General features: G+C 42.8%; 1 pseudogene; it reads right to left on the reverse strand.

Annotated features, from left to right (window-relative positions):
* Positions 1 to 5159: 5159 nt before the first annotated feature.
* LOC132227157 (S-phase kinase-associated protein 1-like) lies at positions 5160 to 5720 on the reverse strand (annotated as a pseudogene).
* Between the last annotated feature and the right edge of the window lie 4327 nt (positions 5721 to 10047).

A 10047-nucleotide genomic window follows, 5' to 3' on the forward strand; every position in this document is an offset into this window, starting at 1 on the left:
TGTCCATGGGCTATGCATAAAAGCATTTAAGTTCTTTGGTTTATCTCTTCTCATCCCCCCAGCCCTACACCGAATTATGTCAGCCTGTTCCATGCCTCGGGTCTTATCTTGTTGGTCAATTCATTTTGTTCATTAGATTCCACAAATAAGTGAGATCATGTGATATTTGTCTTTCTCAGTTTGGCTTATTTCACTTAGCATAATATTTTCCAGGTCCATCCATGCTGTTCCAAAGGGTAAGAGATCCCTCTTTTTTTATAGCTGCATAGTATTCCATTGAATAAATATCCAACAGCTTTTTTATCCATTCATCTACTAATGGGCACTTGGCCTCTTTCCAAATCTTAGATACTGTAAATAACACTGCTATGAGCATAAGAGTGCATATATTCTTTCTGATTGGTGTTTTGGGGTACGTTTTTTTCATTTTTGTACAGTTTTAATTACTCTAAAAGAATAATGACATAAGAATGTAAAAAAAAAAAAAGGTAAATTTAACATGACTTGTGTTTACATCACACATGATGCTTGATTAGCAAGGTGACCAGGTGTGCTCAGTCAGTCTTACTTTTTGCCTGTTGTCTGGCATAATTATTAACTGTGCTCCCTTTCACTCTCAAAAGTAAACCATGAATTACATGCCCACTGTGGGAAGACCAAGTCAGCACATTAGTGATTGCTTGTCTCCTACATTAGTTTCTATTTCAACCAGAGCTACCTGCTTGGCCCCTTAAGTAAGGCTTAAATTAAGCTTAGTCATCTACATTCTCAGGCCCTCCTTGGTGAGTCCCTGTTGAGGACACTTTCAGCTCAGAAGCATGAGTACTCTGGGTGCCCATTCTCATGCTGGTAGAAAGAGCAGGCTTTGCAGTTAAATGAATCTGTTCTCCAACCACCGCTCCATGACTTAACCAGCCATGAGATCAGGTGGAGTTACTTGGACCAGGCTGTCCAATAGCATTTCTGTAATCCTATATAATAAAAGCCTAGGTGGCATTGCACGACGCCCTTGCGTGATGTCATCACAAGATGGCTGTGGTGACGGTGTCACAAGATGGCCACCACAAGATGGCCGACAGGGGAGGGCAGTTGTGGGCGATCAGGCCATCAGGGGAGGGCAATTGGGTGTGACTGAGCCTGCAGGGGAGGGCAGTTGGGGGGCAGTAGGCCAGCAGGGAAAGGCAGTTAGAGGCAATCAGGCCGGCAGGGGAGGGCAGTTGGGGGCTATCGGATCATCAGGGGAGCAGTTAAGGTTCAATCAGGCCAGCAGGGGAGTGGTTAGTGGGTGGTCAGGCTGGCAGGCAGAAGTGGTTAGGGGCAATCAGGCAGGCAGGCAGGCAAGTGGTTAAGAGCCAGCAGTCCCGGATTGTGAGAGGGATGTCCCAGATTGGAGAGGGTGCAGGCAGGCTGAGGGACACTCCCCCCACCCCCTGTACACGAATTTCATGCACTGGGCCTCTAGTAATAGAAATAAAAGTGATACAGGAGTCATTGACTCAGATTATTTACTTGATCACCTGTGTAAATGCTGATACTATATTTTGTCCCGAGAAGATAAAAACTCAAATGGAAGAGCATGCTTGAGGGCAGAAATGAGTTCATTTTGGAGCATGTTGAGTTTGAGATACTTCTCAAGCAGCAAGATATGCCCCATTTGGCAGTTAGAAATATAGGTATGGAACTCAGGAAAAAAATTGAGGGTTTAGATTAGAATTTATTCATACATAAGTAAAATTGAATGCCATGGGAGTAACAACAAATTCTTCCAAGGATATTGTGTAAAGTCTTGTTCCTCAGCGCATGACCCATAGGTAAGTATGAAAGCCAGCATCCAAGATGGCCCCCACCTCCAGATATTCATGACATTGTGTGGTCTCCTCCTACAACAAATAGGGCTGAGATGTAACTACAAGGGCATTGTGTAAATGACAAAGTTTGACTTCTGAGGTCAGGTCATAAAGACTCTCGAATCATTAGCTCTGTGGGAAGCCAGCTACCACCTCCTAAGGATACTTAAACTAGCCAATGATCAGGAACCGAGGACTCCTTTTGACAGTCATTGTGGGTGAGCATTCCCTGAAGCAACTGATCCCCCAGCCCTACTTGAAATTCTGATGACTGGAGCTCTTGACAACATCTTATCTACAACTTCATTTGAGATCCAGAGCCAGAACCATCTAGCTCCCAGGTTTCCTGATCCTTTGGAAACTATGTGAAATCATACATTTACTGGTAAGCTTCTAAATGTTGGAGTAATTTGTATGCAGCAGTGGAAAACTGATACAATCAGCATCAAAGCTATAACCTGAAAGCTTGTTGAAATGCAGAATATCAATCCCCACACAGAACCTAATGAACTGAAAGCTGCGTTTTAACAGAGGCCCAGGTGATTTATGCACATTAAGTTGGAGAAGCCCTGGTATAGATAAAAAAAAATAAATGAGTGTCCAGGACAGTACTGATGAGGGTGGGTGGTGTGTGGGAGGGCTACTGCTCAAAAGTTGGGCCAGGAAAAAAGAGTGACAGAGGCAGAGGAAGCACATCAGGAGAAAGAAAATAACCAGGACAAAGAATTTACAAGGAAGACAAGAGAAGAGAAAGTCTCAAGAAAGAAAATGTCACTATTATCAAATTATGCACAGGGTTTGAGTGAAAGAAGAAATAGAAAATGGCCATTATGGTGTGGAATGCTTTTTAAAAAGTGTTCTTATATTGTAGAGATAGATACTGAAATATTTAAGGATGACATAATGTCTGGTATTTGCTTCAAAATACTTTGAGAGGGGAGGAAATGGTGGTATAGATGTGACATGCTTGACCATGAATTGTTAACTGTGGAAACTGGGGGATGGGTGCGTGGAACAAAGTACGTTATACTAGTTGATCTATTTTATCCATGTTTGAATTATCTCATGTTAAAAAGCTTCGAAATGATCATAAAATTGCTTTAGGAGATTATGTGTGACTTTTGTCAGAGTAAATTTATTAGTGTTTTAGAGCAGAGCATAGTGGGTTGAGGAAGAAAGATAAGAAATGAGGACAAGGGGTAGAGATGATTCCGTTCAGAAGTTTGATTTTGAAGGAAAAGAGAGAGAGCATAAGCTTCAAGGGGAGAAAATGTTAATATGGAATTGTTGTTATGACAGATACCCAAAGGCTCTCTATAAAATAATGATAGAGCGTAAAGATAAGAATAAAATGATTATGACCTCACAACAGCCATCAACATCAGCCCAAGGCTCTGAGGCTACCAGTTGCTGTTCTTTTTTAAAGACATTGTAAGTTTTCTTTGAATTGCCTTAAGAGTCTCCAAACCTTTGATAATAATTGAATTACCAGACCTGCAGTTAAAACAAATCCTATCTAATAAAAGAGAAAAATGGTAATTGGCGTACGACGATACTCTTTTCATTGGCTAATCAGGGCTATATGCAAATTAACTGCCAACTATGATTGGCAGTTAATTGCCAACTAAGACTGGCAGTTAACTGCCAACAAGATGGCGGTTAATTTGCATATGTAGGCACAATGCAGGGAGGCGAAAGGGAAAGCAGGAAGAAGCCCCCTGCCACTGACAGTGATCAGAAACCCAGGGGGGAGCTAAGAGCTGTGGGGCAGGGCAAAGGCGGCCCTGGGGCCGCCTTTGCCCTGCCCCCCAGCCATGATCGGAGAATCAGGTGCCTTTGCAGCCCTGGCCAGTGATAGCAGGAAGTAGGGGTGGAGCCAGTGATGGGAGCTGGGCACGGTTGAAGCAGGCAGTCCCGGGAGCTAGGGGTCCCTTGCCTGGGCCTAAAGCGAAGCCCACGATTGCGGGGCCGCTGCAGCTGCGGGTCCCTGCTGCCCAGGCCGGACGCCTCAGCCAGAGGCGTTAGGCCTGGGCAGGGGCAGAGCCTGCAACCGCGGGGAGCTGGGGGTCCCCTGCCCAGGCATGACACCTCTGCCAGAGGCCTCAGGCCTGGTCAAGGGGCCGATCCGGTGATTGGTGATCGGAGGGTGATGAGGGTCAACTCCTCTGGCCGAGGCATCAGGCCTGGGTGGGGGGCGGAGCCGGAGATTGGGGGGATATGATGGTCCCGTTGCCCAGGCCTGAAGCCTGGGTCAGAGGCGTCAGGCTTGGGCGGGGGGTGGAGCAAGCGATCAGAGGGAGATGGGGGTCCCCTGCCCAGGCATGATTCCTGGGCCAAAGGCCTCAGGCCTGGGCGGGGGCCAGAGCCAGTGATGAGGGGGAGATAGGGGTCCCCTGTCCAAGCCTGACACCTCTGGCAGAGGCGTCAGGCCTGGGCAAGGAGCCGATCCTGCGATTGGAGGGTGATGGGGGTCAATGCCTGAGGGCTCCCAGTATGTGAGAGGGCGAAGGCTGGGCTGAGGGACACTCCCCTCCCCACACACACCAGTGCACGAATTTCGTGCACCGGGCCCCTAGTGTTTGTATAAACAGCTATTTATAGTGATCTGTATAGCACGCAAGTGGTGAAGGTACTGCCTGAGTAGAAAATGTAAGGGTTGTTTCCTAAAACCTCAGACAGAGGTGAGCGGCAGAACCAATAATACCGGCCGTGGGGTTGTCATGAGGATTAAGTAACATAACAGTGCTCGCTGCTACTTTTGTTTCCTTCATTATTATAAAGTGGCATTTCCCAAAATGTTCTTGAAGTACACACATCCTAAAGGATGTTAACAAATGTTACGGGGAAAAAAGTGTTTCACGGTCAGATAAATTTGGTACATGTTGGGTTAATAGTTAAATACCTGTTCCTATTGTGAAACTTCTCAAAGTCATTTGTACACTGAAGTGCTCTGCTACTTTCAAAAAAATATGCAATATTTTCAAACTTTTTTTTCTATTTCAGAAAACTTTTGCAAGTTGTTTTACTTACAATGCCAACTTTTAAGAAGTCACTAAATTAACATTAACTGGGCAATAAACTAGGTAGAAATCGCTTTGCAAAAAGAGGGAAAGCCCAAAATGCCACTTTCTATAGAGTTCACAATTCAGTTTTATTCAGAGCAAAGAAAAAAGATACTTTTGCTCAGACTGGAAGAAACTCAGCCATAGGTTTGGAATCTGCACCCTAACTACACATGCAATGAGGGCAATAATCTGCTAATACAACTGATTTGCTGCTGCATCTGTCTACTGTTTGTCTAATGTCAACAATTATAAACAGAGCAGTGCAACTAGTATTTGGAACAATCCTCACAGTGTTACAGTGTCAGGCACAACTTTTCACTTCTCCTCATACCACTGGTTCTCTTTGCGTACCTGGGTTCTTCTTCTTCTTCAGTAAAGTCATTTTTGATATTGAAGGTTTTGCGAATCTCTTCAGCGGTTTTCCCCTTGAGCCTATTGGCAATAGTCTTGCAGGTAACATCAAGCAAACCTTTGATGTCTAAATAGTTTGCAGCCAGAATAAGTTCAATAAGTGTTCCATGGTCAACTCTGAGGAATTCGTGGTCCCGAACAGGGGTATCATCTGTTCGCTTTTCTTTGTTCTCGTCATCCTCAGGAGGAGGAGGTCAGCCTTGTGGTGGGTGCACCACTGAAGGAGCTTTTTCAATACTGCTGCATTACCATTGGGTAGAAGAACTGGGCCATCATCGCCTTCATCGTCCGTTCCCAAATCTTCTAACGTGGTCTTGAGAGTCACAGATGGTTTGACATTTTCAACATCAACTTCAAATATCTCTCCATCAGAATTCTGCAAGTTAATTGAAGACATGGTGCTCAGTCTCAAGGAGAGAGCAAGCCAGAGGCTGACGAGAGAGCGGGGCAGTGTCAGCAGACTCAAGAGAGAAAGGCAGAGAACAAGGCCACTTACCTTCAAACTATTTTTAACTCTAGAGTTCTTGAAACTTTCAGGATTGCTGTTTCTCAGCACCTATCTTGGGAACTAATTGCACTAAATCATGTGATGCATCTCATCATCACATGACTCTGAATACAGTTAAACACATCCTCAATGACAGTTCCTTATAGAGAAGTGCCCACTTTTGCTTTTCAGGTCTTATCAGTTACTAATAAATGCCTTATACATTCTGAACAATGGAATGCATCCCTCATGAGTCATTCATAAAGATTTATAAGAATACCAAATTCCCTTCAGTTCTCTAACATAATTGGTGTGGGTTTCATTTGTATATTTGTATGTATGTATGTATGTATGTATGTATGTATGTATGTATGTATTTAGTATCATATTTCTCCAGAGTCTTAGGAGACAATTTTCTGTAGTGGTTAAGAATATTGACTCTAGAATCTGATAACCAATATGCATTCAGAACACACCTGTGGGCCTTTGGGCAAATCTGTTGGGGAAAACTCTGATAAACTATATTCATATCTAGTATAATAGTTATCTAGTAAATTATGTTTTATTAATAACCTCCCTCTTGTAGGTATAGCTCTTTAGAAGTAATATCTTTGTTTCTCTTATAAAGCCTCTACAGGTATTATTAAAGATGAGAACCCTGAACTGAGAGGGCCTCTCCAGCCTACCATAAAGAATGACCCTGCTACTAAGATTAAATGAGCAGGCAGGAGTCTCTCCTTAATAAATGGTCAACATCCTAGGGATGGGGCTAGAGATTGGGATCTGTTTGGAGGTTTGTCAAGAGTAGATAAAGCTAGAGGACACTTGTCAAATAATTTTCATGGAAGATTACCAAGGGCTGAGCTGAAGAAACAAAATCTGTCATCAGAACCAAAAGGATAGATAAGATATAGATATAGATATAGATATAGCTACAGATTAGATACATAGATGAAGAGAGAGATTTATTTTAAGGAATTGACCCATGAGTTTGTGGGGGCTGGCAAATCCATAATCTGCAGGCTGAAGACTCAGGGAAGAGATGATGCTACAGTTCAAGTACAAAAGTATTCTGCTGGCAGAATTGCCTTTTCTTTGGGGAAACTGTCTTTTTTTAAATTAAGGCCTTCAACTGATTGGATGAGGCCCACCACATTATGAAGAATAATCTGCTTTTAAATCAAAGTCTGTTGATTTAAATGTTAATCTCATCTAAACAATACCTTCACAGAAACATCTGTAATATTTGACCAAATATCTGGATACCATGAGCTAACCAAGCAGACACATGAAATTAACCATCACACTCTTCTTTCTTCTCTCACAAGCAGCTGCCTAACTTTTCTACCAGTTAGAATATTAAAAAGAGAATTAGGTTGGTTCTTGGAAACTTGAAACTCATCATAGAGATGAGTATTAATTTTTATGCTCTCATTATTGGGCTCTTACATTAGCATGGCCTAATTTCCACTACCAGGAATAGGACGTGTGCTGTGCTAATGGGAAATGATATATTTAGTGTTTTGTATGATCATTCTTTAGTGTCTGTGTCCCTTTTATTGGATGAGAGCCCACATGAAGTGGCTGGAGGGAAGTGTCCTTTCTGCTTACACCAGCATTAGGAATAAAAAAGAGAGAAAATGTGTGTGTGCTCAGGAAAAAAATCCATTATTTTACAGTTATTTATGGTGTTATAATCAATATAATAATTTTCAAGTACCTTCTAGTTAGTAAGCTTTGCAGAGGATAAAGTAATTCTGTATGAGCTGAAGCTAGTGACTGTGCCCATGATGGGTTCAATTACAGTTAAGCTTTAAGTGATACATGCTCCTCCGTAAAGTTTAACAAGTAAGTGTTAATTTTGGGGGGCAATGTACTTGGTACAATACTGACAATAACTCATTAAAAGCAAAGAAAATTCTTTTCAAATATTGTATAAGCATAATATGCTTAGCTGATGAATATGTTTTGAATTAGAAAATTTTTAATTCATTCAATGTCTATATACCACAATCGATTTAATTTTCACAATAGGGTAAAGTAGCCATATTCAGTTTACCAAACAGCATAATGGTGTGAAACCAGTCTTTGAAGCATGATGACATGTCTCTTTGTTAATGCATGGGAACCCTTTCAGAATACTTGATGTCCCCAAGCACTTTGAAATAGATTAAACAGTTGCTGCTCAAACAAATCTGTGAAGTAAGTGGGATCTTACTCCATATTAAAGATAAGGAATAGGCTCAAGCTGGTTTGGCTCAGGGGATAGAGTGTCGGCCTTCAGACTGAAGGGTCCCAGGGTTAATCACGGTCAAGGTTATGTACCTCAGTTGCAGGCTCAGTCCCTGGCCCTGGCCAGGGCCCATGTGGGAGGCAATCAATTGATGTGTCTCTCTCACATCGGTGTTTCTGTCTCTCCCTCTCCCTTCCACTCTCTCTAAAAATCAATGGGGAAAAAAAGATTTAAAAAAAGATTTTTAAAAAGATAACAAATAAGGCTCAGAAATGATATATTTAATCTTATAAGAAGATATCACCAACTGGGTGGCTTATAAACAACAAAAATTTATTTTTCACAGTTCTAGAAGTTGCAAATCTGAGACCAGGCTGGTCAGGGGAGAGCCTTCTTCAGGGTTGCAGACTTCTCATTGTAGTCTCACTTGGCAGAAGGGCACTAATCCCATTCATGGGGGCTCCACCCTCATGGCCTAATCATCTCCCAAAGGCCACACCTTTTTATACCATCATCTTGGTGGGGGGAGGGGGGGTTCAATATAAAATTTGAGGGGGTTAAAATCATTCAGACCATAGCACAGTGTCTATGAACTGATAAGTGGTTAAGCTTAAAATGCAAATTAGTCCTAATTTCAAGTATCTCTTCTCTTTCCACTACACACTGCAAATACAGTCTCAATAAAGAACCACATTTATATGTAACCTTCATTAGTGATCTTCTATTGCAAATGTCAGAATATCAACTCAAATCAGCTTATGCAAAAAGGGGAATTTGTAGGTTTAGGAAACAGAAAGGTGCAGGGGTAGGTCATGCTCAGACACTGCAGAACCCAGGTGCTCAGCAGACAGAAATGTATCTCCTGATCTATGTCTTGGTTCTGCCCTTCTTTGTTTTGATCCCGATTCTCTGACAAGTTCTTCCCATTGGTGGCAAAGATGGCCACCAGTAACTCCAGGTTTATATTCTATCAGTTACCTGCCCTAGCAGAGAGAGATTCACACTGGCCCCAACTGGGTCAAATGCCTACTTTTAGAGTGAGTGTGGGGTTAGCCTCATCTGTGCTGTGACCACTGACACTGTGGAGGATGTGCATCTAGAAAGAGAAATTTGGGTGCCAGTACTAGTAAAAATGGGGAAAGAGGGCTGGATAGGAATTCCATCTAGGCAAAGAAAGCCAGTAAGTACAATAGTATGGCATGTTATCTATATCTGCTTAGGGGAGTGAGCAGGGAATCTGAGCCAATGCAGCCACACCCTAAAGGGCGAGTTAGACACGAGGCTAAAAACTTCTGGAAATCCAGTTAGCTAAGCAGAAGACGAACTGGAGAGATTGTCCAGAACTCAGAGGAAAATTATGAAAGTACCAAGTGGGACAGGTGAAAGGGATCCATCTGTTAGTGAGAGGAATTTCAGAAAGGGATGAGAGAATCTTAGCAGAAGGAGATGGAATTCTTGATCCAAAGAAGACCCCAATCTGAAAATTTAGAGCACATACCCATGTGTCAGGCAAATTATTGGGAAAAGGCCGCATATCTGATTGCATTCTGATAGAATTGTAACACTTTGATGATAAAGAAGAAATCCTACGAGCATCTAGAAAAAGTCGTTATACACAAAGCAATGAAAGCATCAGGCTGGCCTCAGTCTTCCATGTAACACCCCGTGTTAGAGTCTCGGCCTGGTACCTCACAGAGAGCAGAGCCTGAGACAAGGGCTTGAGCGCAGGCGCTTGATGTGGGGCACTGTCAGAAGGAAACAGTGGGGAAAAGCTGATACCAAGTTGCATTTTGAGTTGGCTCTTGCTCTGGATGACTGGACTAGGGCTTGGTACCTCTGGAAGCTTCTGAGGATTTCAGTCTGAGGATTCCAGGATTGTCTCCCTGAGGATGGAAGAGGGAGTATTTATCCACCAGCTCTCATCCCTCATTGATTAAGAGTTGCCTCATTGGGTATTGAGTGCAGACTGAACTCCCATAGACCTCAGGGCAGAAAGGAGAAGCG

Source organism: Myotis daubentonii, chromosome 1 (assembly GCF_963259705.1).
Source record: "Myotis daubentonii chromosome 1, mMyoDau2.1, whole genome shotgun sequence".
NCBI lineage: Eukaryota > Metazoa > Chordata > Mammalia > Chiroptera > Vespertilionidae > Myotis > Myotis daubentonii.